This window comes from Nomascus leucogenys, chromosome 19, assembly GCF_006542625.1.
Source record: "Nomascus leucogenys isolate Asia chromosome 19, Asia_NLE_v1, whole genome shotgun sequence".
NCBI classification, from domain to species: Eukaryota; Metazoa; Chordata; class Mammalia; order Primates; family Hylobatidae; genus Nomascus; species Nomascus leucogenys.
In genome coordinates, this window is record NC_044399.1 from 7,110,243 (window position 1) to 7,119,353 (window position 9,111).

At 37.5% G+C, this 9,111-nt stretch overlaps 1 non-coding gene across 1 annotated transcript; it reads left to right on the forward strand.

The window, feature by feature from the left end:
- The first annotated feature begins 264 nt into the window (after positions 1–264).
- On the forward strand, positions 265–387 carry LOC115831647. Its single transcript, XR_004027170.1, has one exon. It is a non-coding gene; the product is annotated as a U6atac minor spliceosomal RNA (small nuclear RNA).
- Positions 388–9,111: the final 8,724 nt, after the last annotated feature.

Here is a 9,111-nt window from a genome sequence, read left to right on the forward strand (position 1 = left end):
CTATTTCTTCCTAGGTTAGTTTTTTAAATTAGTGTTCTTTAAGAAATTTTTCCACTTTATATAATTTTTAAAATGTATTGGAATAGAATTGCTCATAATATTTTCCTATTATCCTTTTTAATTTCTGTAGTATTTTTCATGATGTCGTCTCTTTCATTGCAGATATTACTAATTTACATCTTATATTTAATTTCTTCATCAGTTTAGCTGAGGGGGGGACTATTCTAGGCATTATGATTAATGAGTTGTGAAAACCTGATTTCTGTGTCACATGAAAGGAGAGAAGGTTAGCACTCCCCTTGACAATGCTAGAAGGGACCCTTGGCCTGATAACATGCATACGGTTAAGACATTGCCACCTACTTCATGGCAATGCCTTAAAGTTAAATATTGTTGGCCAGGTGCGGTGGCTCATGCCTGTAATCCCAGCACTTTAGGAGGCCTAGGCGGAAGGATTACCTGAGGTTGGGAGTTCAAGACCAACCTGGCCAACATAGTTAAATCCCATTTCTATTAAAAATACAAAAATTAGCTATGTGTGGCAGGCATCTGTAATCCCAGTTACTGGGGAGGCTGAGGCAGGAGAATCGCTTGAACCCGGGAGGCAGAGGTTGCAGTGAGCCGAGATCACGCCACTGCACTCCAGCCTGGGTGACTGAGCAAGACTCTGTCTCAAAAAATATACATATATATATGATTTATAAGATATATATATAAGATTTTTTTTTAAAAAAAGAAATTCTGATTTCTGTTGTCTTTTCCCCCTCAATATATCATGTTAATTCCAGCAAAAAATTTTCTCAGCTGGACTCAAGTTGAAAACTATGTTTTGTTTTGTTTTCTTTAGCTCTGATCCCAGTTGAGATACTCTTTTTCTCAGGCTGAGCTGCTTTGGGTGTTTCAGCCAGAGATGTGGGCAGACACAATGTGGGGAATTTCTAACTGACTCCTTTTCTTCTGTGTCTCTTTTCTCTTCTCTTTTCTTCTTCTCATTTTCCATTTGCATCTGATTTCCCCATGGTCCCTGGTAAAAACTGTAATAATAGCAACTCTCCATTATAATTCTCTCCACTGGCTGTGTACTACCCCTCCTAATCTGAGTGCTTCTATGAACTCTCCAATGCCTTCGGGTATCTGTGCTTTTGTGTTACGTTCAGAGTTCGTACTTGTCAGTTACAGGAAAGTTGGTCACGTGTGATGCTACTTGGCCATTACCAAAAACAGATCTACGTCTTTCTCTGCCCTCATTTTTTAAAGAAGTTTTTGCTGAAAGGATAATTTTAGCTTTGTTTTGTTTTGGTTGGGTTGGGGTGGGTTTTGCTTTCATTTGATTCTTTAAAGGTCTTGGTCCATTGTATATTATCTTGCATTGCTTCTGACAAGAAGTCTGCAGTCATTCTTATACATCTGCCCCTCTGTTTATAATGTGCCTTTCTTCTCTTGCTTTTTAAAAATGTTCTGTTTCACAAATTGTTCTACAGAGATATGATTACAATGTGCTTCTGCATGGCCTTCTCTAGGCTTATCCTGTTTGGGTTTTCTTAAGTTTCTTGGCTTTGTGAATTGTGATAAAGAGTTTGACTTTACTTTTTGAAGTTTCAGTGCTGACAGCTTTTAATCCCTTGGATTCCCTCTTCTCCTTCTGCCTGTCTCTAGTAAAATTGATAAGAAAGCCCAGTGCTCCCTTCTTTGGTGAACCTTCACCCCTACTCATTTCTTAACCACAATTAAAACCCCAAGTCAGCTTCTTTTTCTTCCCTCTTTTCCCAAACCATTTCCAGACCAGCTTTGGAAACCTACCTTACTCTTCCCAGGTGCCTTGTTCTGTGAGTAATAAACCTTTTCACAATCTCATAGTATGTGTGAGGCATCATCAGTCTTAACATTTAAACAAAATTTTGAGTTGGAATCCATCCTATATCTTCAGATATCTAAAATACAAATTTATGATTCTCATCAAATTTTGAAAATCTGTGTCATTACTTCTTAAAATACTTTTCTCTTCTACTTCTGTACACAAAATAGATGTATATAATATTGTCCCACAGGGCACTGAGCTTATTAAAACTTTTTTTGGTATTTTTCATATCTGTATCTGTGCTTTGATTTCTATCATTTCTATTGCCTGACTTCAAGTTCTTTGATATTTTAATCCATTGTATTTAATCTTGAATTAAGATCACTTAGTAAGTTTTTTATTTTGGATAACTTTTAGCTTTAGAAGTTCCATAAGGTTCTTTTCCAAGGAGGTTCCATAAACATCCTTATGTTCATATTATCCTTCACATCTTTTAGCATATTTGTACTAACAGTTTTACAGTCTTGGTTAACTAGTTCCATAATTTCTGTAATTACTAGTTTCATTTGCATTGGCTAACTGTTTTTGGACTGGTATGTGCCACAGTTTCCTGCTTCTTTGTAAGCTACTGATATTTGATTGAAGTCTGGACTTATGACATTGTTATTCAGTATTTAATGTTACACTTTGTTGTTTTCTTTAAAGACTATCTAAAAACTTTGTTTTAAGAGAGATTTAAGTGATCTGTGGATCACCATGATTATTTTAAGCTTGATTTTAAGTTTTTTGGGGAAGGTCTGGATAAGCCTTTACTCAAGGGTTAATTTAACCCACGTATAAAATGTGATTTTTCTGGAGCTCTTAATGAATAATCTGGGTGCTCAATAAGGTCTTTTTTTACTCTGGTTGGTTTACCTTCCATTCCAAGCGTGTATGTGCTCTGGGAATTGATTAGCTTATAGTTTCTCTTGTTTTATTTTTTTGGCCAATTTTGTAAAATTTTACTTTATGCATGCAAAATTTAGACTTCAGCAACAGCCTCAGTGGGACCCATACATACATATATGGAATCTCTTTGTCTAAAAGCTCTTTTCTCTTTGGTACTCTGTTTTTCAAATTTTATTCACCTGAGCTGTCATAAACTACCATTTCTGCATTCTCAGCTCAACAGTTTTTCCATTCCCTGCCTGAGTTCTTCCTCTCTGCAACAAGATCCATAAAATGCCTCCAGAAGAAAACAAAAAAAAACACACACACAGTAATAATAGGGCTCAACTTACTTGTTTTCCTGATCTCAAGGATCACAGTTTTAATTTTTTCCATTGGCTATTATCTGAAAGAACTTTGCCATATATTTGTTCATTTTTCTACTTGTTTCTGGTGGAAGGATAAAACTAACACCAGGAACTCCTTCATTGTTGAAAATGAAAGTTCTTAGATCTTTTATTTTAATGCCTTTAAAAATTGTTTTAGACAAATACAGATTTAGGTTCAACTTAAATTTTAACCATATTTGACACTTCCAATGAGAATTCAGCTGAGATGGCAGTAAAATAAACAGAAACCTTCACACATGGCTGAGTCCACAGTGCCCTGGCTAGGATAAGTCATAGCATGTTTCTCTATCTGGCCTACAAAAAGGTTTGTTTATTGTTTGTAAAACAATTGTAAGATCCGTTTCATAAATATTAAAATTTATATTTTGCCATGTTATAATTGAAGAGATGGTATTATTATAAGAGAGAAGGAGACAGGATAACATGAAAACAATATACACTTACATACATACTCACAAAATAAACTTCAGTAAAATGGTAACTATTTTAAAGTGATGAGTTTCCACATATCTTTTTCTTTCTTTTCAAATTTTTCTTGAATGAATGTCTTACTTGCATAACAAAATGTCTTTTTAGAAAATGGTGCTGGAACCTCCAGATATTTACATGGGAGAGAAAGTAACTTCACCCCTACCTGTTACTACATGCAAAAATTAATTTAAATTGGATAATATATTTAAGGGTGGCCACATCTCACTTCTTTTGATGTCAAATTTCAGGTAAGTTCTATTAAATTATTTAAATCTTCACTCAGAAATAGAGTTACTAAAGTATGATAGGATGATAAGCAACAAATAATCAAAAAGAACACAATGTTTTGACCACTAGAGTGGCAAGAAGGTATTCAAGTTGGAAAGGTCTATCTGAGTGTATTGAAGACTGGGCCTGAAGAAGTCAGAGATGGCTTCTTAGAGTGGATTCTGAATAAGTGAAGGAATTAGCCAGGTGGATAATGGAGGAGAAGAGTATTTTAAACAACAAACACCATGGGCAAGTGTACTGAGACATAGTATTGCCCAGCGATTTATTTGTTCTGATGTTTAGTGTGGGTTTCTTTGGCCTGTTACCAGGAGCTTACTCTGGCTGAGCACTGTGGTAAGATGCTGTCATATATCCCCTCTTCTAACCATAAAAACCATATTTATTTCTAGGTTATTCCTTCAGCATCTGCCCACCTCAAGTATCCTATAAGAAAGTCTGGGGACTGATGGCAATTCCTAAAATGTCTTTATCACATTTTCTTTAAAAGATGTTACAAGCTTTTTAATATTGCCATATGTTGGTACACAGAACATTCTTAGATTATTATTTTATATTGTGAAGAGGGAATTATATCAGTAATGGCAAGCCCTAGGAAGGTAGTTATGTTTCTGATTTCATTCTGTTATTTGTTTTAATATCCTGTAATAGGACCCCTCCTTGTATGATCAGGAATCAGATTTTCAAAAAAGCAAATGTGGTCTCTCAGATCTTTTTAATGTGATTAATGGGAAAAGAAGTGCTGAAGCAGAAAGCAAGTCTAGCATGTGTTTCTGCCAAAGAAACAGAAGCTGTCCTGCCCCCAGCCATGCCTACCAGACTCAGCCAATGCACAGCCTACTGGAATGCTCCCATTCCATCCAAGTCAGCCCTAGGTCTCACCTGAAGGTCATAATGCCAGGCTCAGATACCTCCCCCATCCATAACCCCAAGTACCTGCTATCAAAATTCCTCCAACAGAGAGATGCTTGAGGTGCATTGCAGGAAAGCCCCAGTGAAGTCCTGGCAAGGAGAATTTTCACCTAGGTGCAGGTTCTGGCCTCACCTTGGGGCCAGAACATCAGACCATCTGTCTCGAGTTGTCAACCCCTCCGATCTTCAGGGATCAGAGAAATGGGCTGGTTTCATTCTGATCCCTGTGCCAAGGTGCCTCCTGACATACTGAATTGAAAAAAATAAAGTGTAATCTTCACAACGGATAGCCCCCAGTGATGGGGTTTGGTAGATTTTATTTTCTAAATTACTTTCTGTATCTTCTAAATGTTTACAAGCATTATTTACAATTAGAAAAAAAGTTAAAGATACTTTAAACAATGAATATAGTACTGATGTTGTTCCCTTTTCATTTATTTCATTATTATTTATTTGTTATTGGATATATTTATCATATTATGTATTATTTTATTTAAAACATTTTAATATTTTCTCCATAATTTTGTTTCAAAATTTTAGAAGAAAATTATGTTAACTAGACATTGGGGAATTCATTACTATCCATACAACTTTTAAAAGTCTGTGATCTCCTTGTTAGGAGCAGTTTTACTCATCTGTAGTTTTTGTTTGTTTGTTTATTTTTACATTAAAAGTTGTTTTAAGTAAATATTCTATACTAGAGAAGCTCATTTGCCAACAGATATTTCACAATTATTTTATAACCATGAATGAAGAAATGATATTAAGGGAATCATTTTCTCCCCTGGTTACAGATGGAAGGTAGTGTCGGGCCATACCATGTTGCTGTACTAATTCAGACCAAAAAAACCATGGTTTTAATCACTGTAAACATGTATTTCATTATAATATTCAATTATAAACTAACTTTGGCAGCAATTCCATTCTATGACCAATCCTACACTAAAAGATGAAAAATATAGTATGTTTTCTATCTTCAAGAAATGTATAATTAATTTTATAAGTAATATGATAGGCAGCCCTCCTAAAGCAGTTTACATATAATGATATGTGACCTGAGAGGATTGTGAGGTAAATCTAATTATTTCTGTGTTTGTTTTTATTTTAGCAAATTTGTTACTTTAATCTTTGATGTTATTTGTATTTTTGTTTACAATCAATGAAATTTAGCTTCAAGCATTTTACCTCAATAGGTTTGATTTCTGAAACAAAACCTACCTCATCATATGGTAACTGCCATTCAATAAGGCTAAATATTTGAACCCTCTTTTCTGTTCTTGATGCTTCCTAATTTTCCTAAACAGATTTCCAAGGATGGGAGATGGAGAGAGAGACAGCAACAGACAGAGAGAGAGAGAGAGAGAGAGAGATTCAGTTCATTCCTGCTGCTATAGCAAAATACTTTAGATGGCAATTTATAAAGAAAAGAAATGTATTTCTTACAGTTGTAAAGAATGAAAGTCAGTGTCTGGTGAGGGTCTGTTCCTCCTGGACTGTGCTTTCTCTGCATCCTCACATGGTGGGAGGAACGAAGGAAATGAATGTTGTGATCTTACATGGGGGAAGAGATGGAAGGGCAAAAGGGTCTCCCTGTTCTCTCCAGCCCTTTTATGGGGGGCATAATCCCAGCCACTAAGGTAGAGCCTTCGTGACCTAATCACTTCCCAAAGGCCCCACCTCCTAATACCATCAGTTTGTTTTTTGACTTTTTACATAGGAATTCTGGAAGGACACACATTTAAATGATGGCAGAGAGAGTGGGAGAATGCGAGAAAGTGGGGATAATTATGGCATAAGAAACAGGAGAAAGAATGGGAGGAAAGAAGGAAGGAAGGAAGGAAGGAAGGGAAGGAAGGAAGGAAGGAAGGGAAGGAAGGAAGGAAGGAAGGAAGGGAGGAGGAGGGAGGGAGGGAGGGAAAGGAAAAAGAAGTGAAAGGCAGGGCTGGGCTGAGCTGGGAAGGGGTGCCATGAGGTAACCAGTGATAAAGAAGTTTCAAGCATTGACTAATTTACAGCATATTTGTTTATTGGTTTTTGTCTCCAGCCTGAACTATAATGAGGCAAACAATAAGTGATTAATCTGTATAGTATCCTAGAAATAAAGGCAGATCTCTTCAACGTTCTCCAATCTATTCAATCTTCTCTATAATTTGCTCTTTCCAAAAATGCCTGATCCTTCAAATCACTTCGCTAATCAACTCTACACGAGACTAAAACTATTTATAGCACCAAAAGACCATCATCCCGGGCATTAACGAAGACCAGAGAAACCAACTTTCCATCATCCTAGTGTGCTAAAGGACAGCAAATGTATGGCCAACAGAATTAACACAAGATATGGGTTGGTATCACTCCCTGAAGATGAACGAGGAAGAGAATACGACGTTGCACATTGGAATGACTGAAACTGACAGTGGTCCTCGCTGATTCTGGTGATTCTGGCCACAACACATGATTGGAATTTTATTTGAAACTCATCTGTGTGTTTTCTTTTTAATGTGGATTACATTTTAAAGAGGAGGAAAAAGGCTAAACATATTTTGCTACTGTTAGGTGTCAGTAGTTTACATTCTGTCCCTGCTTCTTTGGGCAAAATGAACCAACATCTCCTTTTGGAGCAAATGAAAGCTCTGCTCTTAGCTCTCATCACCTAAGTCTAGAAACTGCCACACAGGCACTAAATCACAGAAATAGGTCAAAGGGAGAATTAGTCAAATGCCTTTTTCCCTTGGTTCTCTGTTTTGCCTATTTTTACCAACTATCATATAGGCAAGAAAGAATGTCCTAGAATGAATTACTTCATTCAAAAGTATTCATTGATTAACTTTCTCTACCTGGGTTCTCTCAGACAGCACCATCCATTTATCATCAGGGTCAGCAGAAAAGGACAGAAAAAACCATTTTGCTTCTGTGCCTGGCTCTGTCCTAAACACAGGAGATAAAGACGTGAGTAAAACTGGCAAGACGCTTAATACGGTATGGCTGTGTCTCCACCCAAATCTCACCTTGAATAGTATCAATCCCCACATGTTAAGGATGGGGCCAGGTGGAGATAATTGAATCATGGGGGGCAGTTTCCCCCATATTGTTCTGGTAGTAGTGAGTGAGTCTCACGAGACCTGATGGCTTTATAAATGAGAGTTCCCCTGTGCAAACTCTCTTCCTTGCCACTATGTGAGATAGCCCTTTGCTCTTCCTTCACCTTCTGCCATGATCGTAAGGCCTCCCCAGCCGCGTGGAACTGTGAGTCCACTGAACCTCTTTCCTTTATAAATTGCCCAGTCTCGAGTATGTCTTTATTAGCAGCATGAGAACAAACAAATACAACCCTACCCTCTTGAGGCATAGCGCTTAGTGAAGGTTACAGACAATTAGAGTAATTATCCCACAATATTCCAGTATTTCAAATATGTAATTGTGGACTGTTAACTGTTAAGGAAAAAATAAGAAGTGATGAGAGATCTTGGCTGAGAGTGAGAAAAGTCTCCTGTAATGTGCTCTTTCATATATGATCTGATGAGTGGAGAAGCCTTAGTTAAACTGCAAGGGTATAAAACCCTCTAGAAAGAGTCAAGCCTGTGTAATAGCTCTGCAACAAAAAAAGATCCTCTAATCAAATGAAAGACTGCTTTGGTTATAGCAAAGATGAGAAAGTTGCACAAAATGCAGAAGTCATGAGAGGCCAGATGACAGAAGCTGTGTCAACAATTTAGGTTTAGAATCCTAAAAGCAAAGAGGTTTATCCAGAGCAATGAAATAATCAGATTGTATTTTTTTAAAAAGTCACCCTGCTACTGGGTGCAGAATAATGGGAGAATGAGGAATGGTCTTAAATTTGATCCCAAGGTTGGACCTAGCATCATCTAAAAGTGCTGACTTTATTGCCCTGTCCTTCACCTCAATGCTTGGGCAGACCACCTAGCATCATCCCATTGCTTCCTCACTTGCAAACTCTGGTGCAATGTACAAATAATATATAGCAAATGGCTCTACTATTTTCATGCTACTTTTTGGCAGCCTCGTCCCAAACAACCCAATGTCTGGGTGTACGAGATTGCTGCTTCCATTTGTAGCAGGACAAGCCGCAGACAAAACTCCTCAGACACCGAGTTAAAGAAGGAAGAGGTTTTATTCGGCCCAAGGCATCGGCAAGACTCCTGTCTCAAGAGCTGAGCTCCCCGAGTGAGCAATTCCTGTCTCTTTTAAGGGCTCACAACTCTAAGGGGGTGCATGTGAGAGGGTCGTGATCCATTGAGCAAGCAGGGGGTATGTGACTGGGGGCTGCATGCACCGGTAATTAGATAG